Genomic DNA, 25,161 nt, shown 5'->3' on the forward strand with positions numbered 1-25,161 from the left:
TGTGTGTGTGACGGACTGAGAGAAAGACTGTGATGCACTGGGAGAGATTGTGTATGTGTGTGCGATGCACTGAGAGAGTATTTATTTATGAGAGTATATGTGTGATGGACTGAGACTGTGTGTGTGCGATGGACTGAGAGACTGTGTGTGTGTGATGGACTGAGAGAGAGTGTGTGATTGACTGAGACAAAGATTCTGTAATGGACTGAGAGAATGTGGGTGTGATGGACTAAGAGGGTGTGAGATGGACTGAGAGAGAGAGTGTGTGTGATGGACTGAGAGAGAGTGTGTGTGATGGACTGAGAGAGTGTGTGTGTGATGGACAGAGAGAGAGTGTGTGTGATGGACTGAAAGGGTGTGTGTGATGAACTGACAGTGTGTTTCTGTGATCGATGGAGAGAGTGTGTGTGATGGAATGAGAGGGTCTGTGTGTGATGGACTGAGAGAGTGTCTGCGATGGAATGAGAGAGTGTGTGTGTGTGATGGACTGAGAGAGTGAGTGTGTGTGATGCACTGAGGAGTGTGTGTGTGATGTACTGAGAGAGTATCTGTGCAATGAACAGAGAGAATGTGTGCGTGATGGACTGAGAGATTGTGGATGTGATGGACTAATGGAGAGAGTGTGTGATGAACTGAGAGAGTGTATGTGATGGACTGAGAGTGTGTGTGTGATGGACAGAGAGAGAGAGTGTGTGATGTACTGACAGAGTGTGGGTGTGATGGACTGACGGACAGAGAGCGTGATGGACTGAGAGAGAGTGTGTGATGGACTGAGAGAGTGTGTGTGTGATGGACTGACGGTGAGAGTGTCTGATGGACTGAAAGAGAGAGTGTGTGATGGACAGAGAGAGAGAGTGTGTGATGGACAGAGAGAGTGTGTGATGGACTGAGAGAGTACGTGCGATGGACTGAGAGAAAGAGTGTGTAATGGACTGAGAGAGTGTGTGCGATGGACTCAGAGAGTCTGAGTCTGATGGACTGAGCGAGTGTGTCTGATGGTCTGAGAGAGAGACTGTGATGGACTGAGAGAGTGCATGTGATGGACCGAGAGAGAGAGTGTGTGATGGACAGAGAGAGAGAGTGTGTGTGGTGGACAGTGAGTGAGTGTGTCTGATGGACTGAGAGAGCGTGTGTGTGATGGACAGAGAGTGAGTGAGAGTGTGATGCACTAACAGAAAGACTGTGATGGACTAGGAGAGAGTGTGTGATGGACTGAGAGTGTGTATGTGTGTGCGATGTACTGAGAGAGTATTTCTGTAATGGAGAGAGAGAGTGTGTGTGTGATGGACTGACGGAGAGAGTGTGTGATGGACAGAGAGTGAGTGTGTGATGGACTGAAAGAGTGTGTGTGATGGACTGAGAGAAAGAGTGTGTAATGGACTGAGCGAGTGCGTCTGATGGACTGAGAGAGATTGTGTGATGGACAGAGAAGGTGTGTGTAATGGACTGAGAGAGTGTGTGTTGGACTGAGAGAGAGAGTGTGTGATGGACTGAGAAAGTGTGTGTGTAATAGACTGAGAGAAATGTGTGATGGACTGAGAGTGTGTATGTGTGTGTGATGAACTGAGAGAGTATGTAATGGAAAGAGAAAGTGTGTGTGTGATGGACTGAGTGAGCGTGTGTGTGATGTACTGAGAGACTATCTAAGCAATGAACAGAGAGAATGTGTGTGTGATGGACTGAGAGATTGTGGATGTGATGGACTAACGGAGAGTGTGTGTGATGAACTGAGAGAGTGTATGTGATGGACTGAGAGTGTGCGTGATGGAATGAGAGGGTGTGTGCGTGATGGACTGAGAGAGTGTGTGTGTGATGGACTGAGAGAGAGTGTGTGTGATGGACTGAAAGGGTGTGTGTGTGATGAACTGACAGTGTGTTTCTGTGATGGATGGAGAGAGTGTGTGTGATGGAATGAGACGGTGTGTGTGTGATGGACTGAGAGAGTGTGTGTGTGATGGACTGAGAGAGTGTGTGTGTGATGTACTGAGACAGAGTGTGTTTGATGTACTGAGAGAGTATCTATGCAATGAACAGAGAGAATGTGTGTGTGATGGACTGAGAGATTGTGGATGTGATGGACTAACGGAGAGAGTGTGTGATGAACTGAGAGAGTGTGTGTGATGGACTGGGAGAGTGTGTGTGATGGACTGCGAGAGCGATGTGTGATGGACTGAGAGAGTATGTGTGATCGACTGAGAGATTGTGGATGTGATGGACTAACGTAGAGAGTGTGTGATGAACTGAGAGAGTGTGTGTGATGGACTGAGAGAGCGAGTGTGTGATGGACTGAGAGAGAGTGTGTGTGATGGACTGAGAGAACGTGTGTGTCATGGACTGAGAGAGAGTGTGTGTGATGGACCGAATGTGTATGTGTGATGGACTGAGAGAGCGTGTGTGTGATGGACAGAGAGAGAATTTGTTTGTGATAGACCGTGAGAGTGTCTGTGCGAGATTGACTGAGACAGTGTGTGTGTGAAGGACTGAGAGAAAGACTGTGATGGACTGCGAGAGATTGTGTATGTGTGTGCGATGCACTGAGAGAGTATTTATGTAATGGAGAGAGAGAGTATATGTGTGATGGACTGACAGACTGTGTGTGTGTGATGGACTGAGAGAATGTGGGTGTGATGGACTGACGGAGAGGGTGTGTGATGGACTGACTGAGAGTGTGTGTGATGGACAGTGAGAGAGTGTGTCTGATGGACTGAGAGACTGTGTGTGTGATGGAATGAGAGAGTGTGTGTGTGATGGACTGAGAGAGAGTGTGATGGACTGAGAGAGAGTGTGTGATGGACTGAAAGGGTGTGTGTGTGATGAATTGACAGTGTGTTTCTGTGATGGATGGAGAGAGTGTGTGTGATGGAATGAGAGGGTGTGTGTGTGATGGACTGAGAGAGTGTGTGTGTGATGGACTGAGAGAGAGTGTGTGTGATGGACTGAAAGGGTGTGTGTGTGATGAGCTGACAGTGTGTTTCTGTGATGGATGGAGAGAGTGTGTGTGATGGAATGAGAGGGTGTGTGTGTGATGGACTGAGAGAGTGTGTGCGATGGAATGAGAGAGTGTGTGTGTGATGGACAGAGAGAGAGTGAGTGTGTGATGCACTAAGAGAAAGACTGTGATGGACTAAGAGAGAGTGTGTGATGGACTGAGAGTGTGTATGTGTGTGCGATGTACTGAGAGAGTATTTCGGTAATGGAGAGAGAGAGTGTGTGTGTGATGGACTGACGGAGCGAGTGTGTGATGGACAGGGAGTGAGTGTGTGATGGACTGAGAGAGTGCGTGTGATGGACTGAGAGAAAGAGTGTGTAATGGACTGAGAGAGTGTGTGTGTGATGGACAAAGAGAGAGTGTGTGATGAACTGAGAGAGTGTGTGTGTGGTGGACTGAGAGAGCGTGTGTGTGATGGACAGAATGGTTATGGGTGATGGACTGAGAGAGCGTGTGTGTGATGGACAGAGAGAGAGTTTGTGTGTGATAGACCGTGAGAGTGTCTGTGCGAGATTGACTGAGACAGTGTGTGTGTGACGGACTGAGAGAAAGACTGTGATGCACTGGGAGAGATTGTGTATGTGTGTGCGATGCACTGAGAGAGTATTTATTTATGAGAGTATATGTGTGATGGACTGAGACTGTGTGTGTGCGATGGACTGAGAGACTGTGTGTGTGTGATGGACTGAGAGAGAGTGTGTGATTGACTGAGACAGAGATTCTGTAATGGACTGAGAGAATGTGTGTGTGATGGACTAAGAGGGTGTGTGATGGACTGAGAGAGAGAGTGTGTGTGATGGACTGAGAGAGAGTGTGTGTGATGGACTGAGAGAGTGTGTGTGTGATGGACTGAGAGAGTGTGTGCGATGGAATGAGAGAGTGTGTGTGTGTGTGTGATGGACTGAGAGAGTGTGTGCGATGGAATGAGAGAGTGTGTGTGTGTGTGTGATGGACTGAGAGAGTGAGTGTGTGTGATGGACTGTGAGAGTGTGTGTGTGATGTACTGAGAGAGTATCTGTGCAATGAACAGAGAGAATGTGTGTGTGATGGACTGAGAGATTGTGGATGTGATGGGCTAATGGAGAGAGTGTGTGATGAACTGAGAGAGTGTATGTGATGGACTGAGAGTGTGTGTGTGATGGACAGAGAGAGAGAGAGTGTGATGGACTGAGACAGAGAGTGTGTGATGAACTGACAGAGTGTGGGTGTGATGGACTGACGGACAGAGAGCGTGATGGACTGAGAGAGAGTGTGTAATGGACTGAGAGAGTGCGTGTGTAATGGACTGAGAGAGAATGTGTGATGGACTGAGAGAGAGTGTGTGTGGTGGACTGAGAGAGCGTGTGTGTGATGGACGGAGAGTGAGTGTGTGATGGACTGAGAGAGCGTGGGAGTGATGGACTGAGAGTGTGTGTGTTTGATGGACTGAGAGAGCGTGTGTGTGATGGACTGAGAGAGTGTGTGTGTGATGGACTGAGAGAGTGTGTGTGTTGGACTGAGAGAGAGTGTGTGTGGTGGACTGAGAGAGCGTGTGTGTGATGGACAGAGAGAGAGTGAGTGTGCGATGCACTAAGAGAAAGACTGTGATGGACTAGGAGAGAGTGTGTGATGGACTGAGAGTGTGTATGTGTGTGCGATGTACTGAGAGAGTATTTCGGTAATGGAGAGAGAGAGTGTGTGTGTGATGGACTGACGGAGCGAGTGTGTGATGGACAGAGAGTGAGTGTGTGATGGACTGAGAGAGTGCGTGTGATGGACTGAGAGAAAGAGTGTGTAATGGACTGAGAGAGTGTGTGTGTGATGGACAAAGAGAGAGTGTGTGATGAACTGAGAGAGTGTGTGTGTGGTGGACTGAGAGAGCATGTGTGTGATGGACAGAATGGTTATGGGTGATGGACTGAGAGAGCGTGTGTGTGATGGACAGAGAGAGAGTTTGTGTGTGATAGACCGTGAGAGTGTCTGTGCGAGATTGACTGAGACAGTGTGTGTGTGACGGACTGAGAGAAAGACTGTGATGCACTGGGAGAGATTGTGTATGTGTGTGCGATGCACTGAGAGAGTATTTATTTATGAGAGTATATGTGTGATGGACTGAGACTGTGTGTGTGCGATGGACTGAGAGACTGTGTGTGTGTGATGGACTGAGAGAGAGTGTGTGATTGACTGAGACAAAGATTCTGTAATGGACTGAGAGAATGTGGGTGTGATGGACTAAGAGGGTGTGAGATGGACTGAGAGAGAGAGTGTGTGTGATGGACTGAGAGAGAGTGTGTGTGATGGACTGAGAGAGTGTGTGTGTGATGGACAGAGAGAGAGTGTGTGTGATGGACTGAAAGGGTGTGTGTGTGATGAACTGACAGTGTGTTTCTGTGATCGATGGAGAGAGTGTGTGTGATGGAATGAGAGGGTCTGTGTGTGATGGACTGAGAGAGTGTCTGCGATGGAATGAGAGAGTGTGTGTGTGTGATGGACTGAGAGAGTGAGTGTGTGTGTGATGTACAGAGAGAGTATCTGTGCAATGAACAGAGAGAATGTGTGTGTGATGGACTGAGAGATTGTGGATGTGATGGACTAACGGAGAGAGTGTGTGATGAACTGAGAGAGTGTATGTGATGGACTGAGAGTGTGTGTGTGATGGACAGAGAGAGAGAGTGTGTGATGGACTGAGACAGAGAGTGTGTGATGTAATGACAGAGTGTGGGTGTGATGGACAGAGAGAGAGAGTGTGTGATGGACTGAGACAGAGAGTGTGTGATGTACTGAGAGAGTATTTATGTAATGGAGAGAGAGAGTATATGTGTGATGGACTGACAGACTGTGTGTGTGTGATGGACTGAGAGACTGTGTGTGTGTGATGAACTGAGAGAGAGTGTGTGATGGACTGAGACAGAGTGTGTAATGGACTGAGAGAATGTGGGTGTGATGGACTGACGGAGAGGGTGTGTGATGGACTGACTGAGAGTGTGTGTGATGGACTGAGAGAGTGTGTGTGTGATGGACTGAGAGAGAGTGTGTGTGGTGGACTGAGAGAGCGTGTGTGTGATGGACTGACAGAGTCTGTGTGTGATGGACTAAGAGAGAGTGTGTGTGGTGGACTGAGAGATCGTGTGTGTGATGGATCGAGAGTGAGTGTGTGTGATGGACTGGGAGAGCATGTGTGTGATGGACAGAGAGAGATGAAGTGTGTGATGCACTGAGAAAGACTATGATGGACTAGGAGAGAGTGTGTGATGGACTGAGAGAGTGCGTGTGATGGACTGAGAGAAAGAGTGTGTGTGGTGGACTGAGAGAGCGTGTGTGTGATGGACTGAGAGAGTGTGCGTGTGATGGACTGAGAGAGTGTGAGTGTGATGGACTGAGAGAGAGTGTGTGTGGTGGACTGAGAGAGCGTGTGTGTGATGGACAGAGAGAGAGTTTGTGTGTGATAGACCGTGAGCGTGTCTGTGCGAGATTGACTGAGACAGTGTGTGTGTGAAGGACTGAGAGAAAGACTGTGATGGACTGGGAGAGATTGTGTATGTGTGTGCGATGCACTGAGAGAGTATTTATGTAATGGATAGAGAGAGTATATGTGTGATGGACTGACAGACTGTGTGTGTGTGATGGACTGAGAGAATGTGGGTGTGATGGACTGACGGAGAGGGTGTGTGATGGACAGTGAGAGAGTGTGTCTGATGGACTGAGAGACTGTGTGTGTGATGGAATGAGAGAGTGTGTGATGGACTGAGAGAGAGTGTGATGGACTGAGAGAGAGTGTGTGTGATGGACTGAAAGGGTGTGTGTGTGATGAACTGACAGTGTGTTTCTGTGATGGATGGAGAGAGTGTGTGTGATGGAATGAGAGGGTGTGTGCGTGATGGACTGAGAGAGTGTGTGTGTGATGGACTGAGAGAGAGTGTGTGTGATGGACTGAAAGGGTGTGTGTGTGATGGACTGAGAGAGAGTGTGTGTGGTGGACTGAGAGAGCGTGTGTGTGATGGACTGACAGAGTCTGTGTGTGATGGACTAGGAGAGAGTGTGTGTGATGGACTGAGAGAGTGTGTGTGTGATGTACTGAGAGAGTATCTGTGCAATGAACAGAGAGAATGTGTGCGTGATGGACTGAGAGATTGTGGATGTGATGGACTAATGGAGAGAGTGTGTGATGAACTGAGAGAGTGTATGTGATGGACTGAGAGTGTGTGTGTGATGGACAGAGAGAGAGAGAGTGTGATGGACTGAGACAGAGAGTGTGTGATGAACTGACAGAGTGTGGGTGTGATGGACTGACGGACAGAGAGCGTGATGGACTGAGAGAGAGTGTGTAATGGACTGAGAGAGTGCGTGTGTAATGGACTGAGAGAGAATGTGTGATGGACGGAGAGTGAGTGTGTGATGGACTGAGAGAGCGTGTGAGTGATCGACTGAGAGTGTGTGTGTTTGATGGACTGAGAGAGCGTGTGTGTGATGGACTGAGAGAGTGTGTGTGTGATGGACTGATAGAGTGTGTGTGTTGGACTGAGAGAGAGTGTGTGTGGTGGACTGAGAGAGCGTGTGTGTGATGGACTGAGAGAGTGTGTGTGTTGGACTGAGAGAGTGTGTGTGTGATGGAATGAGAGAGTGTGTGTGTGATGGACGGAGAGTGAGTGTGTGTGATGGACTGAGAGAGCGTGTGTGTGATGGACTGAGAGAGTGTGTGTGTTGGACTGAGAGAGTGTGTGTGTGATGGAATGAGAGAGTGTGTGTGTGATGGACGGAGAGTGAGTGTGTGTGATGGACTGAGAGAGCGTGTGTGTGATGGACAGAGAGAGAGTGAGTGTGTGATGCACTAAGAGAAAGACTGTGATGGACTAGGAGAGAGTGTGTGATGGACTGAGAGTGTGTATGTGTGTGCGATGTACTGAGAGAGTATTTCGGTAATGGAGAGAGAGAGTGTGTGTGTGTGATGGACTGACGGAGCGAGTGTGTGATGGACAGAGAGTGAGTGTGTGATGGACTGAGAGAGTGCGTGTGATGGACTGAGAGAAAGAGTGTGTAATGGACTGAGAGAGTGTGTGTGATGGACTGAGAGAGTGTGTGTGTGATGGACAAAGAGAGAGTGTGTGATGAACTGAGAGAGTGTGTGTGTGGTGGACTGAGAGAGCGTGTGTGTGATGGACAGAATGGTTATGGGTGATGGACTGAGAGAGAGTGTGTGTGATGGACAGAGAGAGAGTTTGTGTGTGATAGACCGTGAGAGTGTCTGTGCGAGATTGACTGAGACAGTGTGTGTGTGACGGACTGAGAGAAAGACTGTGATGCACTGGGAGAGATTGTGTATGTGTGTGCGATGCACTGAGAGAGTATTTATTTATGAGAGTATATGTGTGATGGACTGAGACTGTGTGTGTGCGATGGACTGAGAGACTGTGTGTGTGTGATGGACTGAGAGAGAGTGTGTGATTGACTGAGACAGAGATTCTGTAATGGACTGAGAGAATGTGGGTGTGATGGACTAAGAGGGTGTGTGATGGACTGAGAGAGAGAGTGTGTGTGATGGACTGAGAGAGAGTGTGTGTGATGGACTGAGAGAGTGTGTGTGTGATGGACTGAGAGAGAGTGTGTGTGATGGACTGAGAGAGTGTGTGTGTGATGGACTGACTGAGAGTGTGTGTGATGGACTGAGAGAGTGTGTGTGTGATGGACTAAGAGAGAGTGTGTGTGATGGACTGAAAGGGTGTGTGTGTGATGAACTAACGGTGTGTTTCTGTGATGGATGGAGAGAGTGTGTGTGATGGAATGAGAGGGTCTGTGTGTGATGGACTGAGAGAGTGTCTGCGATGGAATGAGAGAGTGTGTGTGTGTGATGGACTGAGAGAGTGAGTGTGTGTGATGCACTGAGAGAGTGTGTGTGTGATGTACTGAGAGAGTATCTGTGCAATGAACAGAGAGAATGTGTGTGTGATGGACTGAGAGATTGTGGATGTGATGGACTAACGGAGAGAGTGTGTGATGAACTGAGAGAGTGTATGTGATGGACTAAGAGTGTGTGTGTGATGGACAGAGAGAGAGAGTGTGTGATGTACTGACAGAGTGTGGGTGTGATGGACTGATGGACAGAGAGCGTGATGGACTGAGAGAGAGTGTGTGATGGACTGAGAGAGTGTGTGTGTGATGGACTGAGAGAGTGTGTGTGTGATGGACTGAGAGAGAGTGTGAATGATGGACTGAGAGAGTGTGTGTGTGATGGACTGAGAGAGTGTGTGTGTGATGGACTGAGAGAGAGTGTGTGTGGTGGACTGAGAGAGCGTGTGTGTGATGGACTGACAGAGTCTGTGTGTGATGGACTAAGAGAGAGTGTGTGTGGTGGACTGAGAGATCGTGTGTGTGATGGATCGAGAGTGAGTGTGTGTGATGGACAGAATGTTTATGGGTGATGGACTGAGAGAGCGTGTGTGTGATGGACAGAGAGAGAGATTGTGTGTGATAGACCGTGAGAGTGTCTGTGCGAGTTTGACTGAGACAGTGTGTGTGTGAAGGACTGAGAGAAAGACTGTGATGGACTGCGAGAGATTGTGTATGTGTGTGTGATGCACTGAGAGAGTATTTATGTAATGGAGAGAGAGAGTATATGTGTGATGGACTGACAGACTGTGTGTGTGTGATGGACTGAGAGACTGTGTGTGTGTGATGAACTGAGAGAGAGTGTGTGATGGACTGAGACAGAGTATGTAATGGACTGAGAGAATGTGGGTGTGATGGACTGAGAGAGTGTGTGTGTTGGACTGAGAGAGAGTGTGTGTGGTGGACTGAGAGAGCGTGTGTGTGATGGACTGAGAGAGTGTGTGTGTGATGGACGGAGAGTGAGTGTGTGTGATGGACTGAGAGAGCGTGTGTGTGATGGACAGAGAGAGAGTGTGTGTGTGATGCACTAAGAGAAAGACTGTGATGGACTAGGAGAGAGTGTGTGATGGACTGAGAGTGTGTATGTGTGTGCGATGTACTGAGAGAGTATTTCGGTAATGGAGAGAGAGAGTGTGTGTGTGATGGACTGACGGAGCGAGTGTGTGATGGACAGAGAGTGAGTGTGTGATGGACTGAGAGAGTGCGTGTGATGGACTGAGAGAAAGAGTGTGTAATGGACTGAGAGAGTGTGTGTGATGGACTGAGAGAGTGTGTGTGTGATGGACAAAGAGAGAGTGTGTGATGAACTGAGAGAGTGTGTGTGTGGTGGACTGAGAGAGCGTGTGTGTGATGGACAGAATGGTTATGGGTGATGGACTGAGAGAGCGTGTGTGTGATGGACAGAGAGAGAGTTTGTGTGTGATAGACCGTGAGAGTGTCTGTGCGAGATTGACTGAGACAGTGTGTGTGTGACGGACTGAGAGAAAGACTGTGATGCACTGGGAGAGATTGTGTATGTGTGTGCGATGCACTGAGAGAGTATTTATTTATGAGAGTATATGTGTGATGGACTGAGACTATGTGTGTGCGATGGACTGAGAGACTGTGTGTGTGTGATGGACTGAGAGAGAGTGTGTGTGGGACTGAAAGGGTGTGTGTGTGATGAACTGACGGTGTGTTTCTGTGATGGATGGAGAGAGTGTGTGTGATGGAATGAGAGGGTCTGTGTGTGATGGACTGAGAGAGTGTCTGCGATGGAATGAGAGAGTGTGTGTGTGTGATGGACTGAGAGAGTGAGTGTGTGTGATGCACTGAGAGAGTGTGTGTGTGATGTACTGAGAGATTGTGGATGTGATGGACTAACGGAGAGAGTGTGTGATGAACTGAGAGAGTGTATGTGATGGACTGAGAGTGTGTGTGTGATGGACAGAGAGAGAGAGTGTGTGATGTACTGACAGAGTGTGGGTGTGATGGACTGAGAGAGTGTGTGTGATGGACTGAGAGAGTGTGTGTGTGATGGACTGAGAGAGTGTGTGTGTGATGGACTGAGAGAGAGTGTGAATGATGGACTGAGAGAGTGTGTGTGTGATGGACTGAGAGAGTGTGTGTGTGATGGACTGAGAGAGAGTGTGTGTGGTGGACTGAGAGAGCGTGTGTGTGATGGACTGACAGAGTCTGTGTGTGATGGACTAAGAGAGAGTGTGTGTGGTGGACTGAGAGATCGTGTGTGTGATGGATCGAGAGTGAGTGTGTGTGATGGACTGGGAGAGCATGTGTGTGATGGACAGAGAGAGAGTGAGTGTGTGATGCACTAAGAGAAAGACTGTGATGGACTAGGATAGAGTGTGTGATGGACTGAGAGAGTGCGTGTGATGGACTGAGAGAAAGAGTGTGTGTGGTGGACTGAGAGAGCGTGTGTGTGATGGACTGAGAGAGTGTGCGTGTGATGGACTGAGAGAGTGTGAGTGTGATGGACTGAGAGAGAGTGTGTGTGGTGGACTGAGAGAGCGTGTGTGTGATGGACAGAGAGAGAGTTTGTGTGTGATAGACCGTGAGAGTGTCTGTGCGAGTTTGACTGAGACAGTGTGTGTGTGAAGGACTGAGAGAAAGATTGTGATGGACTGCGAGAGATTGTGTATGTGTGTGCGATGCACTGAGAGAGTATTTATGTAATGGAGAGAGAGAGTATATGTGTGATGGACTGACAGACTGTGTGTGTGTGATGGACTGAGAGACTGTGTGTGTGTGATGAACTGAGAGAGAGTGTGTGATGGACTGAGACAGAGTGTGTAATGGACTGAGAGAATGTGGGTGTGATGGACTGACGGAGAGGGTGTGTGATGGACTGACTGAGAGTGTGTGTGATGGACTGAGAGAGTGTGTGTGTGATGGACTGAGAGAGAGTGTGTGTGGTGGACTGAGAGAGCGTGTGTGTTATGGACTGACAGAGTCTGTGTGTGATGGACTAAGAGAGAGTGTGTGTGGTGGACTGAGAGATCGTGTGTGTGATGGATCGAGAGTGAGTGTGTGTGATGGACTGGGAGAGCATGTGTGTGATGGACAGAGAGAGATGAAGTGTGTGATGCAGTAAGAGAAAGACTGTGATGGACTAGGAGAGAGTGTGTGATGGACTGAGAGAGTGCGTGTGATGGACTGAGAGAAAGAGTGTGTGTGGTGGACTGAGAGAGCGTGTGTGTGATGGACTGAGAGAGTGTGCGTGTGATGGACTGAGAGAGTGTGAGTGTGATGGACTGAGAGAGAGTGTGTGTGGTGGACTGAGAGAGCGTGTGTGTGATGGACAGAGAGAGAGTTTGTGTGTGATAGACCGTGAGCGTGTCTGTGCGAGATTGACTGAGACAGTGTGTGTGTGAAGGACTGAGAGAAAGACTGTGATGGACTGGGAGAGATTGTGTATGTGTGTGCGATGCACTGAGAGAGTATTTATGTAATGGAGAGAGAGAGTATATGTGTGATGGACTGACAGACTGTGTGTGTGTGATGGACTGAGAGACTGTGTGTGTGTGATGAACTGAGAGAGAGTGTGTGATGGACTGAGACAGAGTGTGTAATGGACTGAGAGAATGTGGGTGTGATGGACTGACGGAGAGGGTGTGTGATGGACTGACTGAGAGTGTGTGTGATGGACTGAGAGAGTGTGTGTGTGATGGACAAAGAGAGAGTGTGTGATGAACTGAGAGAGTGTGTGTGTGGTGGACTGAGAGAGCGTGTGTGTGATGGACAGAATGGTTATGGGTGATGGACTGAGAGAGCGTGTGTGTGATGGACAGAGAGAGAGTTTGTGTGTGATAGACCGTGAGAGTGTCTGTGCGAGATTGACTGAGACAGTGTGTGTGTGACGGACTGAGAGAAAGACTGTGATGCACTGGGAGAGATTGTGTATGTGTGTGCGATGCACTGAGAGAGTATTTATTTATGAGAGTATATGTGTGATGGACTGAGACTATGTGTGTGCGATGGACTGAGAGACTGTGTGTGTGTGATGGACTGAGAGAGAGTGTGTGTGGGACTGAAAGGGTGTGTGTGTGATGAACTGACGGTGTGTTTCTGTGATGGATGGAGAGAGTGTGTGTGATGGAATGAGAGGGTCTGTGTGTGATGGACTGAGAGAGTGTCTGCGATGGAATGAGAGAGTGTGTGTGTGTGATGGACTGAGAGAGTGAGTGTGTGTGATGCACTGAGAGAGTGTGTGTGTGATGTACTGAGAGATTGTGGATGTGATGGACTAACGGAGAGAGTGTGTGATGAACTGAGAGAGTGTATGTGATGGACTGAGAGTGTGTGTGTGATGGACAGAGAGAGAGAGTGTGTGATGTACTGACAGAGTGTGGGTGTGATGGACTGAGAGAGTGTGTGTGATGGACTGAGAGAGTGTGTGTGTGATGGACTGAGAGAGTGTGTGTGTGATGGACTGAGAGAGAGTGTGAATGATGGACTGAGAGAGTGTGTGTGTGATGGACTGAGAGAGTGTGTGTGTGATGGACTGAGAGAGAGTGTGTGTGGTGGACTGAGAGAGCGTGTGTGTGATGGACTGACAGAGTCTGTGTGTGATGGACTAAGAGAGAGTGTGTGTGGTGGACTGAGAGATCGTGTGTGTGATGGATCGAGAGTGAGTGTGTGTGATGGACTGGGAGAGCATGTGTGTGATGGACAGAGAGAGAGTGAGTGTGTGATGCACTAAGAGAAAGACTGTGATGGACTAGGATAGAGTGTGTGATGGACTGAGAGAGTGCGTGTGATGGACTGAGAGAAAGAGTGTGTGTGGTGGACTGAGAGAGCGTGTGTGTGATGGACTGAGAGAGTGTGCGTGTGATGGACTGAGAGAGTGTGAGTGTGATGGACTGAGAGAGAGTGTGTGTGGTGGACTGAGAGAGCGTGTGTGTGATGGACAGAGAGAGAGTTTGTGTGTGATAGACCGTGAGAGTGTCTGTGCGAGTTTGACTGAGACAGTGTGTGTGTGAAGGACTGAGAGAAAGATTGTGATGGACTGCGAGAGATTGTGTATGTGTGTGCGATGCACTGAGAGAGTATTTATGTAATGGAGAGAGAGAGTATATGTGTGATGGACTGACAGACTGTGTGTGTGTGATGGACTGAGAGACTGTGTGTGTGTGATGAACTGAGAGAGAGTGTGTGATGGACTGAGACAGAGTGTGTAATGGACTGAGAGAATGTGGGTGTGATGGACTGACGGAGAGGGTGTGTGATGGACTGACTGAGAGTGTGTGTGATGGACTGAGAGAGTGTGTGTGTGATGGACTGAGAGAGAGTGTGTGTGGTGGACTGAGAGAGCGTGTGTGTTATGGACTGACAGAGTCTGTGTGTGATGGACTAAGAGAGAGTGTGTGTGGTGGACTGAGAGATCGTGTGTGTGATGGATCGAGAGTGAGTGTGTGTGATGGACTGGGAGAGCATGTGTGTGATGGACAGAGAGAGATGAAGTGTGTGATGCAGTAAGAGAAAGACTGTGATGGACTAGGAGAGAGTGTGTGATGGACTGAGAGAGTGCGTGTGATGGACTGAGAGAAAGAGTGTGTGTGGTGGACTGAGAGAGCGTGTGTGTGATGGACTGAGAGAGTGTGCGTGTGATGGACTGAGAGAGTGTGAGTGTGATGGACTGAGAGAGAGTGTGTGTGGTGGACTGAGAGAGCGTGTGTGTGATGGACAGAGAGAGAGTTTGTGTGTGATAGACCGTGAGCGTGTCTGTGCGAGATTGACTGAGACAGTGTGTGTGTGAAGGACTGAGAGAAAGACTGTGATGGACTGGGAGAGATTGTGTATGTGTGTGCGATGCACTGAGAGAGTATTTATGTAATGGAGAGAGAGAGTATATGTGTGATGGACTGACAGACTGTGTGTGTGTGATGGACTGAGAGACTGTGTGTGTGTGATGAACTGAGAGAGAGTGTGTGATGGACTGAGACAGAGTGTGTAATGGACTGAGAGAATGTGGGTGTGATGGACTGACGGAGAGGGTGTGTGATGGACTGACTGAGAGTGTGTGTGATGGACTGAGAGAGTGTGTGTGTGATGGACTGAGAGAGAGTGTGTGTGGTGGACTGAGAGAGCGTGTGTGTGATGGACTGACAGAGTCTGTGTGTGATGGACTAAGAGAGAGTGTGTGTGGTGGACTGAGAGATCGTGTGTGTGATGGATCGAGAGTGAGTGTGTGTGATGGACTGGGAGAGCATGTGTGTGATGGACAGAGAGAGATGAAGTGTGTGATGCACTAAGAGAAAGACTATGATGGACTGAGAGAGAGTGTGTGATGGACTGAGAGAGTGCGTGTGATGGACTGAGAGAAAGAGTGTGTGTGGTGGACTAAGAGAGCGTGTGTGTGATGGACTGAGAGAGTGTGCGTGTGATGGACTGAGAGAGTGTGAGTGTGATGGACTGAGAGAGAGTGTGTGTGGTGGACTGAGAGAGCGTGTGTGTGATGGACAGAGAGAGAGTTTGTGTGTGATAGACCGTGAGCGTGTCTGTGCGAGATTGACTGAGACAGTGTGTGTGTGAAGGACTGAGAGAAAGACTGTGATGGACTGGGAGAGATTGTGTATGTGTGTGCGATGCACTGAGAGAGTATTTATGTAATGGATAGAGAGAGTATATGTGTGATGGACTGACAGACTGTGTGTGTGTGATGGACTGAGAGAATGTGGGTGTGATGGACTGACGGAGAGGGTGTGTGATGGACAGTGAGAGAGTGTGTCTGATGGACTGAGAGACTGTGTGTGTGATGGAATGAGAGTGTGTGTGATGGACTGAGAGAGAGTGTGATGGACTGAGAGAGAGTGTGTGTGATGGACTGAAAGGGTGTGTGTGTGATGAACTGACAGTGTGTTTCTGTGATGGATGGAGAGAGTGTGTGTGATGGAATGAGAGGGTGTGTGTGTGATGGACTAAGAGAGTGTGTGTGTGATGGACTGAGAGAGAGTGTGTGTGATGGACTGAAAGGGTGTGTGTGTGATGGACTGAGAGAGAGTGTGTGTAGTGGACTGAGAGAGCGTGTGTGTGATGGACTGACAGAGTCTGTGTGTGATGGACTAGGAGAGAGTGTGTGTGATGGACTGAGAGAGTGTGTGTGTGATGTACTGAGAGAGTATCTGTGCAATGAACAGAGAGAATGTGTGCGTGATGGACTGAGAGATTGTGGATGTGATGGACTAATGGAGAGAGTGTGTGATGAACTGAGAGAGTGTATGTGATGGACTGAGAGTGTGTGTGTGATGGACAGAGAGAGAGAGAGTGTGATGGACTGAGACAGAGAGTGTGTGATGAACTGACAGAGTGTGGGTGTGATGGACTGACGGACAGAGAGCGTGATGGACTGAGAGAGAGTGTGTAATGGACTGAGAGAGTGCGTGTGTAATGGACTGAGAGAGACTGTGTGATGGACTGAGAGAGAGTGTGTGTGATGGACGGAGAGTGAGTGTGTGATGGACTGAGAGAGCGTGTGAGTGATCGACTGAGAGTGTGTGTGTTTGATGGACTGAGAGAGCGTGTGTGTGATGGACTGAGAGAGTGTGTGTGTGATGGACTGATAGAGTGTGTGTGTTGGACTGAGAGAGAGTGTGTGTGGTGGACTGAGAGAGCGTGTGTGTGATGGACTGAGAGAGTGTGTGTGTTGGACTGAGAGAGTGTGTGTGTGATGGAATGAGAGAGTGTGTGTGTGATGGACGGAGAGTGAGTGTGTGTGATGGACTGAGAGAGCGTGTGTGTGATGGACAGAGAGAGAGTGAGTGTGTGATGCACTAAGAGAAAGACTGTGATGGACTAATAGAGAGTGTGTGATGGACTGAGAGTGTGTATGTGTGTGCGATGTACTGAGAGAGTATTTCGGTAATGGAGAGAGAGAGTGTGTGTGTGATGGACTGACGGAGCGAGTGTGTGATGGACAGAGAGTGAGTGTGTGATGGACTGAGAGAGTGTGTGTGTGGTGGACTGAGAGAGCGTGTGTGTGATGGACAGAGAGAGAGTTTGTGTGTGATAGACCGTGAGAGTGTCTGTGCGAGATTGACTGAGACAGTGTGTGTGTGACGGACTGAGAGAAAGACTGTGATGCACTGGGAGAGATTGTGTATGTGTGTGCGATGCACTGAGAGAGTATTTATTTATGAGAGTATATGTGTGATGGACTGAGACACTGTGTGTGTGCGATGGACTGAGAGAGAGTGTGTGATTGACTGAGACAGAGATTCTGTAATGGACTGAGAGAATGTGGGTGTGATGGACTAAGAGGGTGTGTGTGTGATGGACTGAGAGAGAGTGTGTGTGATGGACTGACAGTGTGTTTCTGTGATGGATGGAGAGAGTGTGTGTGATGGAATGAGAGGGTGTGTGTGTGATGGACTGAGGGAGTGTGTGTGTGATGGACTGAGAGAGTGTGTGTGTGACGGACTGAGAGAGAGTGTGTGTGATGGACTGACAGTGTGTTTCTGTGATGGATGGAGAGAGTGTGTGTGATGGAATGAGAGGGTGTGTGTGTGATGGACTGAGGGAGTGTGTGTGTGATGGACTGAGAGAGAGAGTGTGTGATGGACTGAGAAAGTGTGTGTGTAATGGACTGAGAGAGAATGTGTGACGGAATGAGAGTGTGTATGTGTGTGTGATGAATTGAGAGAGTATGTAATGGAAAGAGAAAGTGTGTGTGTGATGGACTGAGTGAGCGTGTGTGTGATGTACTGAGAGAGTATCTATGCAATGAACAGAGAGAATGTGTGTGTGATGGACTGAGAGATTGTGGATGTGATGGACTAATGAAGAGAGTGTGTGATGAACTGAGAGAGTGTATGTGATGGACTGAGAGTGTGTGTGTGATGGACAGAGAGAGAGAGTGTGTGATGGACTGAGAGAGTGTGTGTGTGATGGCCTGAGAGAGTGTGTGTGTGATGGCCTTAGAGAGAGTGTGTGTGATGGACTGAAAGGATGTGTGTGTGATGAACTGACAGTGTGTTACTGTGATGGATGGAGAGAGTGTGTGTGATGGACTGAGAGAGTGTGTGTGTGATGTACTGAGAGAGTATCTGTGCAATGAACAGAGAGAATGTGTGCGTGATGGACTGAGAGATTGTGGATGTGATGGACTAATGGAGAGAGTGTGTGATGAACTGAGAGAGTGTATGTGATGGACTGAGAGTGTGTGTGTGATGGACAGAGAGAGAGAGAGTGTGATGGACTGAGACAGAGAGTGTGTGATGAACTGACAGAGTGTGGGTGTGATGGACTGACGGACAGAGAGCGTGATGGACTGAGAGAGAGTGTGTAATGGACTGAGAGAGTGCGTGTGTAATGGACTGAGAGAGACTGTGTGATGGACTGAGAGAGAGTGTGTGTGATGGACGGAGAGTGAGTGTGTGATGGACTGAGAGAGCGTGTGAGTGATCGACTGAGAGTGTGTGTGTTTGATGGACTGAGAGAGCGTGTGTGTGATGGACTGAGAGAGTGTGTGTGTGATGGACTGATAGAGTGTGTGTGTTGGACTGAGAGAGAGTGTGTGTGGTGGACTGAGAGAGCGTGTGTGTGATGGACTGAGAGAGTGTGTGTGTTGGACTGAGAGAGTGTGTGTGTGATGGAATGAGAGAGTGTGTGTGTGATGGACGGAGAGTGAGTGTGTGTGATGGACTGAGAGAGCGTGTGTGTGATGGACAGAGAGAGAGTGAGTGTGAGATGCACTAAGAGAAAGACTGTGATGGACTAATAGAGAGTGTGTGATGGACTGAGAGTGTGTATGTGTGTGCGATGTACTGAGAGAGTATTTCGGTAATGGAGAGAGAGAGTGTGTGTGTGATGGACTGACGGAGCGAGTGTGTGATGGACAGAGAGTGAGTGTGTGATGGACTGAGAGAGTGTGTGTGTGGTGGACTGAGAGAGCGTGTGTGTGATGGACAGAGAGAGAGTTTGTGTGTGATAGACCGTGAGAGTGTCTGTGCGAGATTGACTGAGACAGTGTGTGTGTGACGGACTGAGAGAAAGACTGTGATGCACTGGGAGAGATTGTGTATGTGTGTGCGATGCACTGAGAGAGTATTTATTTATGAGAGTATATGTGTGATGGACTGAGACACTGTGTGTGTGCGATGGACTGAGAGAGAGTGTGTGATTGACTGAGACAGAGATTCTGTAATGGACTGAGAGAATGTGGGTGTGATGGACTAAGAGGGTGTGTGTGTGATGGACTGAGAGAGAGTGTGTGTGATGGACTGACAGTGTGTTTCTGTGATGGATGGAGAGAGTGTGTGTGATGGAATGAGAGGGTGTGTGTGTGATGGACTGAGGGAGTGTGTGTGTGATGGACTGAGAGAGTGTGTGTGTGACGGACTGAGAGAGAGTGTGTGTGATGGACTGACAGTGTGTTTCTGTGATGGATGGAGAGAGTGTGTGTGATGGAATGAGAGGGTGTGTGTGTGATGGACTGAGGGAGTGTGTGTGTGATGGACTGAGAGAGAGAGTGTGTGATGGACTGAGAAAGTGTGTGTGTAATGGACTGAGAGAGAATGTGTGACGGAATGAGAGTGTGTATGTGTGTGTGATGAATTGAGAGAGTATGTAATGGAAAGAGAAAGTGTGTGTGTGATGGACTGAGTGAGCGTGTGTGTGATGTACTGAGAGAGTATCTATGCAATGAACAGAGAGAATGTGTGTGTGATGGACTGAGAGATTGTGGATGTGATGGACTAATGAAGAGAGTGTGTGATGAACTGAGAGAGTGTATGTGATGGACTGAGAGTGTGTGTGTGATGGACAGAGAGAGAGAGTGTGTGATGGACTGAGAGAGTGTGTGTGTGATGGCCTGAGAGAGTGTGTGTGTGATGGCCTTAGAGAGAGTGTGTGTGATGGACTGAAAGGATGTGTGTGTGATGAACTGACAGTGTGTTACTGTGATGGATGGAGAGAGTGTGTGTGATGGAATGAGAGGGTGTGTGAGTGATGCACTGAGGGAGTGTGTGTGTGATGGACTGAGAGAGTGTGTGTGTGATGGACTGAGAGAGTGTGTGTGTGATGGACTGAGAGTGTGTGTGGTGGACTGAGAGAGCGTGTGTGTGATGGACTGAGAGAGTGTGTGTGTGATGGACTGAGAGAGAGTGTGTGTGGTGGACTGAGAGAGCGTGTGTGTGATGGACTGAGAGAGTGTGTGTGTTGGACTGAGAGAGTGTGTGTGTGATGGAATGAGAGAGTGTGTGTGTGATGGACGGAGAGTGAGTGTGTGTGATGGACTGAGAGAGCGTGTGTGTGATGGACAGAGAGAGTGAGTGTGTGATGCACTAAGAGAAAGACTGTGATGGACTAAGAGAGAGTGTGTGATGGACTGAGAGTGTGTATGTGTTTGCGATGTACTGAGAGAGTATTTCGGTAATGGAGAGAGAGAGTGTGTGTGTGATGGACTGACGGAGCGAGTGTGTGATGGACAGAGAGTGAGTGTGTGATGGACTGAGAGAGTGTGTGTGTGGTGGACTGAGAGAGCGTGTGTGTGATGGACAGAGAGAGAGTTTGTGTGTGATAGACCGTGAGAGTGTCTGTGCGAGATTGACTGAGACAGTGTGTGTGTGACGGACTGAGAGAAAGACTGTGATGCACTGGGAGAGATTGTGTATGTGTGTGCGATGCACTGAGAGAGTATTTATTTGTGAGAGTATATGTGTGATGGACTGAGACACTGTGTGTGTGCGATGGACTGAGAGAGAGTGTGTGATTGACTGAGACAGAGATTCTGTAATGGACTGAGAGAATGTGGGTGTGATGGACTAAGAGGGTGTGTGTGTGATGGACTGAGAGAGAGTGTGTGTGATGGACTGACAGTGTGTTTCTGTGATGGATGGAGAGAGTGTGTGTGATGGAATGAGAGGGTGTGTGTGTGATGGACTGAGGGAGTGTGTGTGTGATGGACTGAGAGAGTGTGTGTGTGATGGACTGAGAGAGAGTGTGTGTGATGGACTGACAGTGTGTTTCTGTGATGGATGGAGAGAGTGTGTGTGATGGAATGAGAGAGTGTGTGTGATGGACTGAGGGAGTGTGTGTGTGATGGACTGAGAGAGAGAGTGTGTGATGGACTGAGAAAGTGTGTGTGTAATGGACTGAGAGAGAATGTGTGACGGAATGAGAGTGTGTATGTGTGTGTGATGAATTGAGAGAGTATGTAATGGAAAGAGAAAGTGTGTGTGTGATGGACTGAGTGAGCGTGTGTGTGATGTACTGAGAGAGTATCTATGCAATGAACAGAGAGAATGTGTGTGTGATGGACTGAGAGATTGTGGATGTGATGGACTAATGGAGAGAGTGTGTGATGAACTGAGAGAGTGTATGTGATGGACTGAGAGTGTGTGTGTGATGGCCTGAGAGAGAGTGTGTGTGATGGACTGAAAGGGTGTGTGTGTGATGAACTGACAGTGTGTTACTGTGATGGATGGAGAGAGTGTGTGTGATGGAATGAGAGGGTGTGTGAGTGATGCACTGAGGGAGTGTGTGTGTGATGGACTGAGAGAGTGTGTGTGTGATGGACTGAGAGAGAGTGTGTGTGATGGACTGAGAGAGCGTGTGTGTGATGGACAGAGAGAGAGTGAGTGTGTGATGCACTAAGAGAAAGACTGTGATGGACTAGGAGAGAGTGTGTGATGGACTGAGAGTGTGTATGTGTGTGCGATGTACTGAGAGAGTATTTCGGTAATGGAGAGAGAGAGTGTGTGTGTGTGATGGACTGACGGAGCGAGTGTGTGATGGACAGAGAGTGAGTGTGTGATGGACTGAGAGAGTGCGTGTGATGGACTGAGAGAATGAGTGTGTAATGGACTGAGAGAGTGTGTGTGATGGACTGAGAGAGTGTGTGTGTGATGGACTGAAAGGATGTGTGTGTGATGAACTGACAGTGTGTTACTGTGATGGATGGAGAGAGTGTGTGTGATGGAATGAGAGGGTGTGTGAGTGATGCACTGAGGGAGTGTGTGTGTGATGGACTGAGAGTGTGTGTGGTGGACTGAGAGAGCGTGTGTGTGATGGACTGAGAGAGTGTGTGTGTGATGGACTGAGAGAGAGTGTGTGTGGTGGACTGAGAGAGCGTGTGTGTGATGGACTGAGAGAGTGTGTGTGTTGGACTGAGAGAGTGTGTGTGTGATGGAATGAGAGAGTGTGTGTGTGATGGACGGAGAGTGAGTGTGTGTGATGGACTGAGAGAGCGTGTGTGTGATGGACTGAGAGAGAGTTTGTGTGTGATAGACCGTGAGAGTGTCTGTGCGAGATTGACTGAGACAGTGTGTGTGTGACGGACTGAGAGAAAGACTGTGATGCACTGGGAGAGATTGTGTATGTGTGTGCGATGCACTGAGAGAGTATTTATTTATGAGAGTACATGTGTGATGGACTGAGACTGTGTGTGTGCGATGGACTGAGAGAGTATTTATGTAATGGAGAGAGAGAGTATATGTGTGATGGACTGACAGACTGTGTGTGTGTGATGGACTGAGAGACTGTGTGTGTGTGATGAACTGAGAGAGAGTGTGTGATGGACTGAGACAGAGTGTGTAATGGACTGAGAGAATGTGGGTGTGATGGACTGACGGAGAGTGTGTGTGATGGACTGAGAGAGTGTGTGTGTGATGGACTGAGAGAGAGTGTGTGTGGTGGACTGAGAGAGCGTGTGTGTGATGGACTGACAGAGTCTGTGTGTGATGGACTAAGAGAGAGTGTGTGTGGTGGACTGAGAGATCGTGTGTGTGATGGATCGAGAGTGAGTGTGTGTGATGGACTGGGAGAGCATGTGTGTGATGGACAGAGAGAGATGAAGTGTGTGATGCACTAAGAGAAAGACTATGATGGACTAGGAGAGAGTGTGTGATGGACTGAGAGAGTGCGTGTGATGGACTGAGAGAAAGAGTGTGTGTGGTGGACTGAGAGAGCGTGTGTGTGATGGACTGAGAGAGTGTGCGTGTGATGGACTGAGAGAGTGTGAGTGTGATGGACTGAGAGAGAGTGTGTGTGGTGGACTGAGAGAGCGTGTGTGTGATGGACAGAGAGAGAGTTTGTGTGTGATAGACCGTGAGCGTGTCTGTGCGAGATTGACTGAGACAGTGTGTGTGTGAAGGACTGAGAGAAAGACTATGATGGACTGGGAGAGATTGTGTATGTGTGTGCGATGCACTGAGAGAGTATTTATGTAATGGATAGAGAGAGTATATGTGTGATGGACTGACAGACTGTGTGTGTGTGATGGACTGAGAGAATGTGGGTGTGATGGACTGACGGAGAGGGTGTGTGATGGACAGTGAGAGAGTGTGTCTGATGGACTGAGAGACTGTGTGTGTGATGGAATGAGAGAGTGTGTGATGGACTGAGAGAGAGTGTGATGGACTGAGAGAGAGTGTGTGTGATGGACTGAAAGGGTGTGTGTGTGATGAACTGACAGTGTGTTTCTGTGATGGATGGAGAGAGTGTGTGTGATGGAATGAGAGGGTGTGTGTGTGATGGACTGAGAGAGTGTGTGTGTGATGGACTGAGAGAGAGTGTGTGTGATGGACTGAAAGGGTGTGTGTGTGATGGACTGAGAGAGAGTGTGTGTGGTGGACTGAGAGAGCGTGTGTGTGATGGACTGACAGAGTCTGTGTGTGATGGACTAGGAGAGAGTGTGTGTGATGGACTGAGAGAGTGTGTGTGTGATGTACTGAGAGAGTATCTGTGCAATGAACAGAGAGAATGTGTGCGTGATGGACTGAGAGATTGTGGATGTGATGGACTAATGGAGAGAGTGTGTGATGAACTGAGAGAGTGTATGTGATGGACTGAGAGTGTGTGTGTGATGGACAGAGAGAGAGAGAGTGTGATGGACTGAGACAGAGAGTGTGTGATGAACTGACAGAGTGTGGGTGTGATGGACTGACGGACAGAGAGCGTGATGGACTGAGAGACAGTGTGTAATGGACTGAGAGAGTGCGTGTGTAATGGACTGAGAGAGAATGTGTGATGGACTGAGAGAGAGTGTGTGTGATGGACGGAGAGTGAGTGTGTGATGGACTGAGAGAGCGTGTGAGTGATCGACTGAGAGTGTGTGTGTTTGATGGATTGAGAGAGCGTGTGTGTGATGGACTGAGAGAGTGTGTGTGTGATGGACTGATAGAGTGTGTGTGTTGGACTGAGAGAGAGTGTGTGTGGTGGACTGAGAGAGCGTGTGTGTGATGGACTGAGAGAGTGTGTGTGTTGGACTGAGAGAGTGTGTGTGTGATGGAATGAGAGAGTGTGTGTGTGATGGACGGAGAGTGAGTGTGTGTGATGGACTGAGAGAGCGTGTGTGTGATGGACTGAGAGAGTGTGTGTGTTGGACAGAGAGAGTGTGTGTGTGATGGAATGAGAGAGTGTGTGTGTGATGGACGGAGAGTGAGTGTGTGTGATGGACTGAGAGAGCGTGTGTGTGATGGACAGAGAGAGAGTGAGTGTGTGATGCACTAAGAGAAAGACTGTGATGGACTAGGAGAGAGTGTGTGATGGACTGAGAGTGTGTATGTGTGTGCGATGTACTGAGAGAGTATTTCGGTAATGGAGAGAGAGAGTGTGTGTGTGTGATGGACTGACGGAGCGAGTGTGTGATGGACAGAGAGTGAGTGTGTGATGGACTGAGAGAGTGCGTGTGATGGACTGAGAGAAAGAGTGTGTAATGGACTGAGAGAGTGTGTGTGATGGACTGAGAGAGTGTGTGTGTGATGGACAAAGAGAGAGTGTGTGATGAACTGAGAGAGTGTGTGTGTGGTGGACTGAGAGAGCGTGTGTGTGATGGACAGAATGGTTATGGGTGATGGACTGAGAGAGAGTGTGTGTGATGGACAGAGAGAGAGTTTGTGTGTGATAGACCGTGAGAGTGTCTGTGCGAGATTGACTGAGACAGTGTGTGTGTGACGGACTGAGAGAAAGACTGTGATGCACTGGGAGAGATTGTGTATGTGTGTGCGATGCACTGAGAGAGTATTTATTTATGAGAGTATATGTGTGATGGACTGAGACTGTGTGTGTGCGATGGACTGAGAGACTGTGTGTGTGTGATGGACTGAGAGAGAGTGTGTGATTGACTGAGACAGAGATTCTGTAATGGACTGAGAGAATGTGGGTGTGATGGACTAAGAGGGTGTGTGATGGACTGAGAGAGAGAGTGTGTGTGATGGACTGAGAGAGAGTGTGTGTGATGGACTGAGAGAGTGTGTGTGTGATGGACTGAGAGAGAGTGTGTGTGATGGACTGAGAGAGTGTGTGTGTGATGGACTGACTGAGAGTGTGTGTGATGGACTGAGAGAGTGTGTGTGTGATGGACTAAGAGAGAG

The sequence above is a fragment of the Hypanus sabinus genome, chromosome 21 (assembly GCF_030144855.1).
Source record: "Hypanus sabinus isolate sHypSab1 chromosome 21, sHypSab1.hap1, whole genome shotgun sequence".
In the NCBI taxonomy this organism is placed as follows: domain Eukaryota; kingdom Metazoa; phylum Chordata; class Chondrichthyes; order Myliobatiformes; family Dasyatidae; genus Hypanus; species Hypanus sabinus.